Source organism: Sapajus apella, unplaced genomic scaffold, assembly GCF_009761245.1.
Source record: "Sapajus apella isolate SASKATOON/1434 unplaced genomic scaffold, GSC_monkey_1.0 scaffold391, whole genome shotgun sequence".
In the NCBI taxonomy this organism is placed as follows: domain Eukaryota; kingdom Metazoa; phylum Chordata; class Mammalia; order Primates; family Cebidae; genus Sapajus; species Sapajus apella.
Window position 1 is genome coordinate 52235 of NW_022437328.1, and position 14633 is coordinate 66867.

The 14633-nt window shown below is 42.7% G+C and overlaps 1 long non-coding RNA gene across 1 annotated transcript; it reads right to left on the reverse strand.

The window, feature by feature from the left end:
* Positions 1–10181: 10181 nt before the first annotated feature.
* LOC116545821 lies at positions 10182–12518 on the reverse strand. The gene is made up of 2 exons (XR_004266461.1): positions 11806–12518; positions 10182–10528 (listed from the first exon to the last, which is right to left on the reverse strand). It is a non-coding gene; the product is annotated as an uncharacterized LOC116545821 (long non-coding RNA).
* Positions 12519–14633: the final 2115 nt, after the last annotated feature.

The window sequence follows — 14633 nt, forward strand, 5'->3', positions numbered from 1 at the left end:
ATATTTTTCAAACTGAATCAAGAAATCTATTAGGATTAATAGATAAGTAATAAAGAGGTTTTTAAGTTTTGAAATGCTCTTGACTGTGGATTTTCTTTGGTGGGGTAGGGATCAAAAGTTGCCTTAGAAGGAATTACGGCTGGGCACGGTGGCTCATGCGTGTAATCCCAGCACTTTGAGATGCCATGGTTGGTGGATCACCTGAGGTCAGGAGTTCGAGACCAGCCTTGCCAACATGGTGAAACTCATCTTTACTAAAAGTAGCTGGGTGTGGTGGTGGGTTCCTGTAATCCTAACTTCGCAGGAGGTTGAGGCCGGAGAATTGCTTCAACCCAGGAGGTGGAGGTTGCAGTAAGCTGAGATTCCACCACTGCCCTCCAGCCTGAACAATGCAGCAAAACTCCATCTCCAAAAAAAAAAAAAAAAAAAAAAAAAAAAAAAAAAAAAAAGAAGGAGAAATTAAAATTTGGATGGCAGAATATCAGCAGAATTGAGGAAAGAGGAAGGAACATGGTCCAGGACTAGGAAGGTCAAAAGGGTAGAGGCTTCATGGGCTTATACAAAGAATCAGAAATGGGGGAAATGGCAGAAGTAAGATGCAGAATCCGAGATTAGGACTAAAAGAATAAAATTTGGATAAAAGTTGAAGATGGCAGAAGTTAAGGCTGGGTGGACCAAAAGAAATGTACTAAATCTCCCATGGATGACGGCCTTATGTCTCCTGGCCTATTAGATAGGTGTTTTAGAAAATAAGAATTCAGGACTCATCTCCAATAAGTTTGGGTTACCTTATACATATATATGATCACAGTTGGGAAACGTCAGTAGAAAACAGGGGAATCTACCACCAGGGGAATGGCAAGGGCTCACAGTTCTAGGTGCAGCTGATAACCTGGACCTAGCCAAGCGAACTGCAGCAGCTTGAAGCTGACCCAGAAAAGACTCTGGAGTGTAGATCACCATTGACCCAACACCTATGCATGGGCCAGTGAGACGCACTACTTCAGTTCACCTTCACAACAGCACACAAGACCAGTAACACTGTGCCACCTTCCTAGTGACATTCAGCAATGAGCTTGGGTCACACTGCATGCAAAGGGGTAAGGCCTGTGGGTCTCTGAAGTCCTCAGCATTTGCACACGCCTGCAGGCAGCCAAGCTGGCTTTCAGACCACAGCATCTGGAGGTTACAGGCAGAGGAACTGAAGCTTCTGGAGGGACTTAACTATTGAGGCACGCCAGGTCTTCCTCCATCCATCCTAGCACGTGCAACCTTCTCGGCCATCACCATTTACTGAAGTACACGAGAAAAAATGGCTTGGAGCGTCCATTTTCACAGGATGTTTCGCCCTCCAAAAACTGCAAGACGCAGGTGCCCAACTGTCCAGAGACTGTTCTTGTGGGGAGGGGACCCCCCTCAAGGCACAGTGATAGTCAGAAAGGGTTGGGGCATTAGGGGGAGGGCAGGATAGGAATGGGTAGGAGAAGGGAAGTTGAGGGCAGTGGATGGTCACCATGAGGAAATCAGTAATTTACTTTTTAAAAATTAGTTTCTGATATATAATTCATATAACATAAATTTCACTGTTCAAAATCGTACAATTCAGCTGGGAGTGATCTGTAATCCCAGCTGTTTGGGAGGCCAAGGCAGGCTGACCACTTGAGCTCAAGAGTTCGAGGCCGGCCTGGCCAACATGGTTAAACCCTGTCTCTACTAAAAATACAAAAATTTAGCCAGGCGTGGTGGTGGGCGCCTGTAATCCCAGATACTCAGGAGGCTGAGGCATGAGAATTGCTTGAACCCGGGAGGGGGAGGTTGCAGTGAGCCGAGATGGCACCACTGCGCTCCAGCCTGGGTAACAGAGCGAGACTGTCTCAAAATAAAAACAAACAAAACTGTACAATTCAGGAGCATTTAGTATGTCACAAGGTTGTACAATCATTACAACTATCTCAGCCATTACATTTTCATCATCCCCTGCAAAAAAACAAAAAACAAAACCATCTACCCATTCGCAGTTACTCCTCATTCCCTCCTCCCAGGCAACCACCAATCTCTGGATTTATCTTTTCTGGACATTCCATATAATGGAACCATACAATATGTGACCTTTGGTATCTGGCTTCTTTCATTTAGTACTATGTTTTATTTTATTTTCTGTTTTTATGTTTTTACAATTTAGCTTAATTTTAATGTTTCCCAAGCGTTATTTTGGCCAGGTACCCAGGTTTAAGTTATGAACATTGACAGCATCCATTATATAACCACACTTGAAGTTATTAAGGATTTAACCATTTTCTAATGTTAGCCTATTTTCTACACTGCTTTTTCACATATATGCCCATTAACAAATGGATAAAGTGCAATTATGTGTGTGTGTGTGTGTGTATGAAAGAAAAAAATCAGTCAGTCTTATTGTTCTTCTGGCCACTATAAAGTGACTAATATAATTTTTGCCAAATTAGCCATTTTTTCTTGGCATTAGACAGACAAGATTTTAGTTTTTGTTTGTTTTTGAGATGGAGTTTTGCTCTTGTTGCCCAGGCTAGAGTGCAGTGGTGCAATCTCAGCTCACTGCAACCTCCACCTCCTGGTTTTAAGTGATTCTCCTAACTCAGTTTCCCAAGTAGCTGGGATAACAGCCACCCACAACCATGTCAGGCTAATTTTTGTATTTTTAATAGAGATGGGGGAAAATGGAATGTCTGTTACATTTATCAGTTTGTGAGTGTTTCTGGAAAACTGCAGTATGTGTGAAGACCAATTTCCATGCTGGCATTGCATGCATCCAAATATTAATGCACAGAGGCACAGAATTACAGCAACAGAAGAGCATATTTCAACACTGGCATGCCCCATTCCCCTTGTTATTACTTGCTTTGCTTAGTCATTTAGTACTATGTTTTAAAGGTTTATCTGTGCTGTAATGTGTGTCTGAACTTTATTCTTTTTCATGTGGCATAGTATTCTCATTGTAATGACTACACCACATTGGCTTGTCCATTCATCCATTACTAGACATTTGGGTGTTTCCACTAGCAATCTATATTTATTGAGAGTTTATTCTGTGCCAGCAGCACCTGGCTAAGTTATTCACCCCATTTCACAGATTAGGAGGTAGAGAGTCTTAAGGATTTGTCCAAGATTAAGGGCTAGCTAGCAAGTGCTAGCAATAGCTGGGATTTGAACTCAGGCATTTTAGACTTCAAAGGTAATAAATACACATGACAGAACACTGGAAAGATATAAAATGGTGACAATGGAAATTCACCCTTTCCCCAAGTGTCGCAGTCACCGCCTACCCCCTCCCTTAGGAGCATCTACTTTTGCCACTTTCAGGATTCTTCCAGAGAATTTATTTATTTATTTTTACCCCAACATGTACGAATTACAATTTACTGAATAATCTGTCCCATTGATTTGAAATGTCACTTTTATGTATACCACATTTCTATGTGTGTTTCCATTACTCTTTTCAGAACTGTCCTGACTTTTTTGCTTATCTTTTATATTTGCCATTTCTCTAGAATCCTTTTTATTCTTTTTGATTTTTAAAAACTTCTTCTTTTTAAAAAGGTTTATCCATTATGTTCATTCATTCTTTTTCTTTTTTTCTTTGAATCTTACTCTGCTGCCCAGGCCAGATTTGCATGGGTGCAACCTTGGCTCACAGCCAACCTCACCTCCTGGGTTCAAGTGATTCTTGTGCCTCAGCCTCCTGAGTAGCTGGGATTACAGGTGCACATCACCATGCCTGTCTAATTTTTGTATTTTTAGTAGAGACATGGTTTTGCCATGTTGGCCAAGCTGGTCTTGAACTCCTGACCTCAACTGATCCACCTGCCTCGGCCTCCCAAAGTGATAAGATTACAGGTGTGAGCCACCATGCCCAGCCTGTTCATTCCTGTGTTCTTTTTAGTTTAATCATTTCTGAAACTTTTTTTCCCCTCCAAATTCCTGGTTTAATAAGGATTTGTTTGAGGAAAAAAGATTCCAAACATCAGGCTGTTCACAAAAATAACCCACAGTATCCACTTTAGAAAACAAATCTTAAGACTATAACACTAATTATTTTTCTAGAGAACGCATGTGACACGCCAACTCTCATTCACAAAAATACACTATAACATTTGTGTTGAAATGCCCCACACAGCACACCAATGTGGGGCTGTAACACACATACTTCTAACTCAAAGCTGCTTTCAGGAGCTACTCAACTAAATGACATTGCCTTTGCAGTTAGGGAAGCAACTACTGAACTTATGTATGAATGAAAAGAATTGTACTCCCTGCATAACGAGATTATTTTGGAGACAGTTGATAAAAACCATACATCCTGTTTATTGTTAAGTCATAAGGAGGTATCAAAATTGACCAGATATGGTGGCTCATGCCTGTAATCCCAGCATTTTGGGAAGCTGAGGCAGGCAGATCACGAGGGCAAGAGATGGAGACCATCCTGGTTAATGTGGTGAAACCTTGTCTCTACTAAAAATACAAAAATCAGCTGGGTATGATGGTGCATGCCTGTAGTCCCAGCTACACGGGAGGCTGAGGCAGGAGAATCGCTTGAACCCAGGAGGCAGAGGTTGCAGTGAGCTGAGATGCACTCCAGCCTGGCGACAGGACAGAGGGAAATTCTTTCATAAGAGGAGTAGTGTATTCAAAAGTTTCTTGAACAGTCTGATTTATAGTAAAAGATTTTCTATGACCTGGGTTGTGAAGCTTTCTATTCATGCCAGGCCATAGCCTTCCATTTCCTCATGTTAGCACACCAGAGACCTGATGACCTGATTTTCTTTGGAATAGTTTTTCATAAAAGTTTGTTAAATGTACCCAGTCATTTCCTTGTAATGTCAAGACTTAACAAGGTAATACAGAAGTGCTAAAGATAGGTAACAGCCCTCAAACTTGAGCTTCTGTAGGCTATTTGTATAATGTGCTTGTTGTAGGAAAAGATTGGTTTCAGCAGACACTATAAGCCATATATTACTGTGGTGCTTAGCAGGAATCACGTAATTAAATGACAGAAGGTACTACTTACTGTGGATATTTTCTTAAAAACCAGCTTCAGGTTTTTAGTTGGTTCACATGTCCATTCAGGTCTGTTAACCTGATAGGTTGGGCTGAGGAGGAGTGATTTTTATCCAGGTATAACGCACCCATGGTTCAGCTCCCACCTAATAGATGAATGCCTGGTCAGAAGGACCTCGTAGAGTCTTACTCTTTGACGGACTAGTTGGTGATCCAGTCCAGTCTCCCTTCCTCTTTCCCTCCACACTTGGTCTCTAGCCTGGAACAAATGAAATGGCATGTCCATGGAGAAGAAGCAAACTCATGAACAGAAGTCAGTATTTCATTTAGCAATTTTAAATAATGTCTAATAGCTCTCTCCCTTTCTAAGATTTTATAGCCTGATGTTAGCCCCAAAGTGGGTAGGAAAGGTCTCTCATACATAATTTCTAAAGGGCTCAACTGGAGCCTGTTTCAGGGAATGACCCAAATCCTCAGCAGGAAAGAAGGTAGTACTTTGTCCCAAGTTACATTAGTTTTCTGGCACATTTTAGCAGCAGTTGTTATTTTATTTATTTTTTTTTGAGACAAGAGTCTTGTTGTGTCACACAGGCTGGAGTGCAGTAGCATCATCTTTGCTTACTGCAATCTCCACCTCCCATGTTCAAGCAATTCTTGTGCCTCAGCCTCTCAAGCAGCTGGGACTACAGGCACATGCCTCCATGCCCAGTTACTTTTTTTTGTATTTTTAGTAGAGATGGGGTTTTGCCATGTTGGCCAGGCTGGCCTCAAACTCCTGGCCTCAAATAATCTGTCTTGGCCTCCCAAAGTTCTGGGATTATAAGCATGAGCCACCACACCTGGTCTAGTTGTTCTTTAAATAGTTTGATTCAGTGTTTTAGTCTTTCCAGTGGGCTGTGTCTGTGCTGCATGAAGTTTCCATTCAGTGTCTAGGATTTGAGACACTTCCTGTACTACCTGAGAGACGAACACCACAGCATTGTCACTCTGACTCATCAAAGGGAGTTCATACTGGGGAATTATCTCTTTATAATAATAAAGTAAGGTGTAGGTCACTTCGGCTGCCCTTTCTGTTCAGATAGAGTATGCCTCTACCCATCCTGTAAATGTGTCTACAAAAATCCAAAAAGATGGTTTTTGTACACTTCGGCTGCCCTTTCTGTTCAGATAGAGTATGCCTCTACCCATCCTGTAAATGTGTCTATGAAAATCCAAAAAGATGGTTTTTGTACAAAAAGATGCCTGGTAGCCTCCAGGTGCCTGTAGCATTATGGTGAAATTAACTTGTCAGTTCTTGCATGAAGAGTCTCCTCAACGTTGTACTCTCAAACAGGGGCAGGGTCCAGTTTTAGTGCAGGAAGCATGCACTGATGGATCACATTTTGGACGACTCGTTGCATGTCTCGGCCAATCAAGTACTCATATAGCCATTGAAGGGTTGCATCTCTTCTGTAATAGATGCTTTGATGGAACTGGCTCACTATATCTTTAAGGAGGGCACTGGGAACCAATATGATGTATTCTGGATTACATTTCCAGCTGGATGGGCTGGGGATGTGAATCCTCATTCCTTGGCTCACTTTAAATCTCCTTTGGCAAGGTTGGAACTTGGTCAGATTGACATGAGGTATTAGTGGGGTTAAGAAAGCCTCCAACTCCAATATTTCTGTGACTTTCTTGGCTGGCAGGTTGGCAGTTTGATTTCCTTTGACTATTTGGGTGTCTCCTTTTTGAATGGCTGGGACAATGGATGATAGCCACTACTGGAGGGGGGATTTACAGATTCTTTTTTTAAAATTTGAGATGGAATCTTGCTCTGTTGCCCAGGCTAGAGTGCAGTGGTGCGATTTCAGCTAACTGCAACCTCTGCCTCCAGGGTTCAAGCAATTCTCCTGCCTCAGCCTCCTGAGTAGCTGGGACTACAGACACGCACCACCATGCCTGGCTAATTTTTGTATTTTTTAGTAGAGATGAGACTTCACCATGTAGGCCGGGCTGGTCTTGAACTTCTGACCTCAGGCAATCTACATGCCTCGGCCTCCCAAAATGCTGGGATTACAGGCGTGAGCCACCATGCCTGGCCTTTTACAGATTCTAATAAGGCCAAAATATCAGAAACATATTTGATTTCTTTATTTTTGCCAGTCAAAAGGCCTCTGTCTACATAGCTCCCTGGGCATGTGCCAGCAAGAAAACATATTGGGAGTCTATATAAATATTCATACTTTTTTTTTACCCAATTGGAGGGCACGCATAAGGGCACCTTGGCCCACTGAGCTGAAGTGCCTAGCAATAAGTCTTCGGCTTCCTTAATTCCTTGTAAGGTATGACCTCAAATCCAGCATGATGATGCCCATGGTCCATGAAGCTGCTTCCATTTGTGAACAGTCCTAGTTTGGAGAGCAGCAGGGGCTGATCTGCCAGGTCTGCTTGCCTGGGAAAGATTAGCTCAATAACTGGAAGACAACTGTATATGGGGCCTGGCTCCTTCTTTGGAGATATTAAGGTAGCAGGGTTAAGAACCAAGAATGCCTTTAACATCACCTCTGGATTCTCAAGGTGAGTGGATGACTTGGTGTTTTCCCAACTTCTCAGAGGTCAGCCAACACCCACCTTTTTGCTCTAAGAGAGGGAAGGTGTGATGCAGGGTGTGCACGGTGATGAGCTGAACTAGAGTTAGCTTTTCAGCCTCCTGGAAAAGGCTGCAAGTTGCAGCTACTGCTCGGAGGCAGGGGGACCAACCCCTGGCCACCTGGTAAAACTGTTTAGAGAAATAGGCAGTCGGTTTTCAGTCAGTTCCCAAGTTTTGAGTTAGGACTCCCAAGCCCATGCCTTGTTTTTTGTGCAAAAATAAATCAAAGGACTTTCATAAATCTGGAAGGCCCAGCACAGAGGAAGTCTTTAACTTTTCTTTGACTTTATTTTGTCATTTATTTTGAGATGGAGTTTCATTCTTGTCACGCAGGCTGGAGTGCAGTGGTGCAATCTCAGCTCACTGCAACCTCTGACTCCTGATTTCTCCAGCCTAGGCCTCCCAAGAGCTTGGATTATAGGCGCTCACCACCATGCCCGGATAATTTTTGTGTTTTTTAGTAGAGACAGGGTTTTGCCATGTTGGCCATGTTGGTCTCGAACTCCTGACCTCAGGTGATCCAAGAGCCTTGGCCTCCCAAAGTGCTCGGATTACAGGCATGAGCCACTGCACATGGCCTTTTTGACTTTATTAAAAGAATTTTGGCATTCTGAAGTCCAGATCAGGGGCTCAGATTTTCTTCCTTTTAGGGCCTCATAAAGGGGTTTTACCATAAGTCCAAAATTCAGAATCCTAATTCAACAGAATCCCACCATTCCTAGACACTGCTGCAGTTGTTTACAGGAGATGGGGAGAGCTACCCAGGCAATTGCCTCTAGGTGGCCTGGGGGAAGGATTCCGTGCCTCTTAGTTCAGACCCTACGTATTTTACTGTCTTTCAGTATATCTGGCCTGTTTCCACCAGGAAAATCAGTGCTTGAATGGTATTTTCAAGGAAAGCTCTGAAGGTCTTGCAACAAGGATTTCATACACACATTGTAAAAGCATTCCTTCTGTCAGCCGAAGTCCCCTTAAGTTCCATGCCAAAAATTTCCCAAAGATTGTTGGGAATTCTCATTTTATTTATTTATTTAATTTATTCATTTATTATACTTTAAGATCTGGGCACACGTGCAGTTTGTGCAGGTTTGTTACATAGATATACATGTGCCATGGCGGTGGTTTGCTGCATCCATCGCCCCGTCATCTACATTAGGTATTTCTCCTAATGCTATTCCTCCCCTAGCCCCCTACCCTCCCAGGCCCCAGTGTGTGATGTTCCTCTCCCTGTGTCTGTGTGTTCTCATTGTTCAGGACCCACTTATGAGTGAGAACATGCAGTGTTTAGTTTTCTGTTCTTGAGTCAGTTTGCTGTGAATGATGGTTTCCAGTTTCATGCATGTCCCTGAAAAGGACATGACTCATTTTTTATGGCTGCATAGTATTCCGTGGTGTATATGTGAAAATGTGGGGGAATTTTTAAGTCCTTGAGAAAACGCTGACAGTACTGCTGATTGACTTGTGTTCCAGCCACAGCCATTCAAATGCAAAGATCTCTTGTGATTCCTTGCCTAATGCAAAAGAGGGCATCTTTTTGATCCAAATCTGTAAACCAACATAGTTCTCCTGATAAGGTGATCAGCAAGCTACAGCGGTTAGGTACCATGGGTTATATGTCCTAGACTATTTCATTACTAGCCCTAAGTCTTGTACAAACTTGTAGTCGTCTTAACGAGACTTGCATGGTGGTAAAACAAAATGTTAAAGAGAGGATTATAGGACCAAATCAGTCCTTGTGCCAAAAAAGGCTTCCAAGAGTGGTTGAGTCTCCTTCTATGCCACTTCCTTTAATGGATACTCTGTGTCTCTCTTTTCATTTAATTGCTATGGGTCTGGCTGTGACCACTCTCCCTGGCTTCCCCTGGCCCAAACATCTCTCCTTACCTGCATGAGAATTTCTTCTGGAATGTCCTGAACCTCTTCGTTTTCTGGTTGGAGCAGGAATATTTGAAACCTGCAAACTTACTCAGAAGGAATCATTATATCTAGGCATCTGAGGGGAAAGAAGTTGAGCATACAATTTGGCAAGCAAATCCCAGCCCAGGAGGGGCACTGGGCATTAAGCATGTATAAGAAACTATGCTCTAAGCTGGTCACTCCTAAATGGTAACCTAGGGATTGTATAAAGGGGTAATGGTGTCTCCCAGTATTCCTGTAACAGTAATGGTTTTTCCCAAAGTTGGAGAGAGACAATTGTTAATTACTTAATATGTGGCACTGTGTCAACTAAAAAAGTCCATCATTCTGTTCCCCACTGTCAGTTGTATCCGGGGCTCCTGTGGGGATATAGCCACCAGTTGCTCCAAATCTAAGGGACTCCCTGTGATACATCAGTCTTCATCTAAATACTCTTTTCTCTCCTCATCTGATTTTGAGGGAGACTGCACTTGCCAGCTGCTTTGGTCAATTTGGGACAGTCCTTTTTCCCATGTCCCTCCTTCTTACAATAGGTACACTTTTTTTAATAAGGGGGCATGGACCCCTATTAACTTTGATTTCTTCCTTTTCCTTTAGGTTGGTAGTCAAGTGCAGCTGCCAGCAAGTTACTTGTTGCTTCAATTTGCACTTTTCCTGAGCCTCGTCCTGAGCATAGTATACTTTAAAAGCTAACTCCACTAACTATGAGATTGGTAACCCAAGGATCTCACTATTTGCAGTTTTCTTTGAATATCAGGGCTTCTGGCTGATTAAGGTCACATTGACCATTCTCTGATTGTCGGGTGCCTCAGGGTTAGTGTCAATCTACTTTTCATTATGTCTGATGACATCTTTCTATGAATTATGAAGAGTCCTCATATGCTTGCTGCTGAACTTCCTGTACCTTATTGAGGTTCTTTACCTGAGGAACCCCTTTCTTTAAACCTTCAATAATGTAATTCTGATAGTGTCCTAAGTGGGAAAGACCCCATCATTTACATCCCAGTTGGGCTCTGTGTTGGGGACTGACCCTTTGCAAGGGGCGATTGTTTCCCACCTCCAGACAGAGCTGGTTTGCCTCTTCCCTAGCCTTTTCTGTGACTACATGCCTTTCTTCTGACGTGAGCAGCACTTTAACAAAGTGAATATCTGCCTTGTGGGGTTGATAGGTCAGAAATATAGACAAGAAGAGCTCAGCCATTCGCTTACATTGGGATAGGGGGGATTACTGTTTTTCCAACTGAACAGATCCAAAGTGGGAAAAGGAAATGTACCCACACCATGCCAACCTGTTGTCCATTCACGTTTAGTCCCCTAGTAGGGAACTGATGCAAAGGAAACTGCCCTACCAAGGGGCCAGTGGCTCCCTGGCCAAATTGGGTTTTCTGTTCATTGCAGGAAGGGGAGACCACAGCCTACCCTAATTCCATGGGGAGGACAGGTTTGGGAGTGTTCCCCTCCTACTCCAGACAATCCCATAAGGAGGGGGTGGTGCTGGAGCTACAGCTGACTGGGGAAGGGGCAGAGGATCAGGATGATTATTCAGGGGATTCAAAGCACCAAGCAGTGTCCTGTCTTCCCCATCTAATGATGGGGAGTCTAAAACCTTAGGTTTGGATTGTTTTTTCTTTTGCAGCATCAAATTATACCTCTTTTGAGTAGGTTCATTCTGATATAAGAGCATGGAAGCCTGGACATACAGGATTGCATCCTATTTTTTCTTTTTCTTTTTTTAACTTTTGTTCCAAGAACAGTATTTTTTCTTGTCTTACAGAATGTTTCCAGTTGCATTATATTAGGATAACTTAAAGAACTGTTTGTCAGCCATTTTTCCCAAATTCTAAGACATATTCTGGTCAAGTAGCGTTATAATAAAAAAGCAGTTTATTTTTCTTCATGGGCTCATAGCTGAAAGTGGCCCAATCCTGGAGAATGCAGCCAAGGATGCTACTCTCTGTGATCAATTCCAAATTTGCCATTTTGTCTTTTCACATACACACCTATACATACAGACACACACAGACACACACACACACACACACCACCACCACCCCAAAAAAACAAAACAATAAAGCCCAAAAAATCACAAACAAAAAAACCAAACTTTTACAAGAAACAAGCAAATGGGTATAATCCACCATTCTATTACTCCCCAGAAGGCCCTCTTCACATTACAAGCAGAGAGAGTGAGAGATGTGGCTGTGTACACCGCAGCGACTTACCCTTCAAACCAAAACTGGAAGTCCAGATAGCAGTCTGAGATGTTTCTCTGCTCTAAGCTTCTAGAGCACCAACGGCAGCTGACACTGACCTAGAAGAGCTACTTTAGGGCCCCCCAACCAACAAGCCTGGGCAGCTTCTGGCACTTGTTTGCCTGACCTGGCTGGGCCTACTGCCATGTTGTCAGAATCTGTTGCAGAACCCCAAAACTTACGTCAGGTACCTGATGCACAGTAAGCCAAATACTGACGTATGAGTGCTTCAGAGCAGAGAAAGGTTTATTCAAATTGTCCAAAGCATGAGGGTGGGAGAGGCAAATTCTCAAATTCAACCTCCCTTTGCACATAACTGGTGGCTTTTATGAGTAAGGAAGGTGTGTGGGAAGTGAGATCTCCTGATTATCAAAGCTGCTTGCATCCCTTGGCCAAACTTCTGCATGCCATCAAGGAGGTCAGCATGACCAAGGATCATTGTTCTTTATAAGAAAAACAAGCTCATTAATCTTGCAAGCATCCCCTGGGGGTTAGGACATGAAGTTAATCACTTATTAGTGACTACCCACTACCAAAATGACTATGTGCAAGCAATCCTGCCTGGAGGAAGTTAAGGACAAAGAGAAAGGAAAGTAAAACAAGCGTGGTTTTTATAACATAGCTTTCGTTACTTTGCTATATTTCACCTAAGTGATGGCTATAAAGTTTTCTCTGCTTGCCACATTTAACAGAGATATAAAAGACTAGATATAAAACCCTTGCTTGCTAAAAAGCTGGTCTTGAAGAGTATATCACAAAGGCTCATCATGAATACATCATGAAGGCTCACTTGGGAAGAAATTGGAGGAAGACAACTAGTGAGGCAAAGAGAACAAGCAGGGGCATGTATGGAAATTCAGCTAGTCTGTTTTAAAGAGCCTCAGGGCAGGCAACTTCTGAGGACACTGTCAGCAGAAGTGCCATCATATAAACGTTACACCTTCACCAAAGTTTCCTGACCCTATTTCCCTTCTGTGTCCACCTCAATTCAGTTAACATGGCTCATTAAAAAAAATACAAACCGTCACCATTTGATGTTTCCTGTCTCATTTATTTAACACACACTTGTTCTGTGTCTGGCTAAGAGGACCTTGTTTAAAAGGGGGTTTAGACCAGGCACGGTGGCTTACACCTGTAATCCCAGCACTTTGGGAGCTTGAGATCACTTGAGCTCTGGAGTTCAAGACGGGCCTCGCCAATATGGTGAAACCCCATCTCTACTAAAAATACAAAAATTAGCTGGATGTGGTGGTGCACGCCTATAATCCCAGCTACTCATGAGGATGAGGCAGGAGAATGGCTTGAACCTGGGAGGTGGAGTTTGTGGTGAGCCAAGATTGCCCAATGCACTTCAGCCTGGGCCACAGAGCGAGACTCTGTCTTAAAAAAATAAATATTAAAAAACAATTAAAAAAATAAGGTCTTTAGTGGTCTGTTTAGGTTTTAAAATTCTTACATTATTCACACATGAGTTGTTTACAATCCACATAGCTCCACTGAGATTATCATGAAAAAGGCCAGTCTTCCTCCTCACTCCTGATTATCATCTCCCAAAGGCAGCCACTTCAAGTATTTTTACATTATTTATTTACGTTTGCCTCCATATTTAAATAATGTGCTTATATTGCCACTTCTTCATTTTTCTATTTGTGTTATTATCTGTTAATTTCCTCCTATGTAGATAAGAATTTAGCTCTTTCATAACATCTACCCTCACCACACCACAGTTGTGTCTCAACCTTTGGTTAAGTCGGTGCTCTCAGTTCATGTTCTTTACTAAATATTCATCATAGCCATAGTGTACCATGACTGTTTCTCAGACCACTTTTCCCCCATAATTTTTACCTCATTTGTTTGCCTGTTTTCCTATGAATTGATCATGAATTTATCCCCCAAATCTCTGATAGCATTATTTAACCTTGTATATACATCAAATTTTTTTTTCTTAATCTTTCCTGGTTCCCCTGTTCCAGGTTGAGTGCTGTATTCATTTGCTAGGGCTGCCATAGCAAAGCACCACAGGCTGGGTGGCTTAAATAAGAGAAATTGATTTTCTCACAGTTCTGGAGACATCCAAGATCAAGGTGTCCGCAGGGTTGCTTTCTTCTGAGGCCTCTCTTCTTGTCTTATATAGATGGCCATCTTCCTGTGGCTTCTGGTTTCACATGGTCTTCCCTTTGTGTCTCTCTGTATCCAAATTTCCTTTCCTTAAAAGGACGCTAGTTAGAATGGGACATCAATTTAAAAGAAAAGAAAAAGGACGCTAGTCATATTGTATTGAGGCCCACCCTAATGACTGCATTTTTACCTATTTACCTCTTTAAAGGCCCTGTTTCCAGGTATAGTTACACACTGAGACACTGTGGTTAGAACTTTAACATGACTTTTGGAGTGACACAACTCAGCCCAGAACAGGCACTTTGGTTATTCTGGCTTTTTTTTTTTTTTTTTTTTTTGAGACAAGGTCTCACTCCGTTTCCCAGGTTGGAGTGCAGTGGTGTGATCATGGCTCAATACAGCCTCCTACTCCTGGGTTCTAGTGATCCTCCCACCTCAGCCTCCTGAGTAGCTAGGATTATAGGCACATGTCACCACACCCAGCTAATTTTTCTATTTTTAGTAAAGAGTGGGTTTCACCATGTTGGACAGTCTGATCTCAAATTCCTGACCTCAAGTGGTCCACCCGCCTTGGCTTCCCAATGTGCTGGGATTATAGGCATGGGCCACCACACCTTGGTTATTCTCTACACCTTGGGCATACCTCCTGCCCTGGAATTTCTCTTTACCTTCATCCTGGT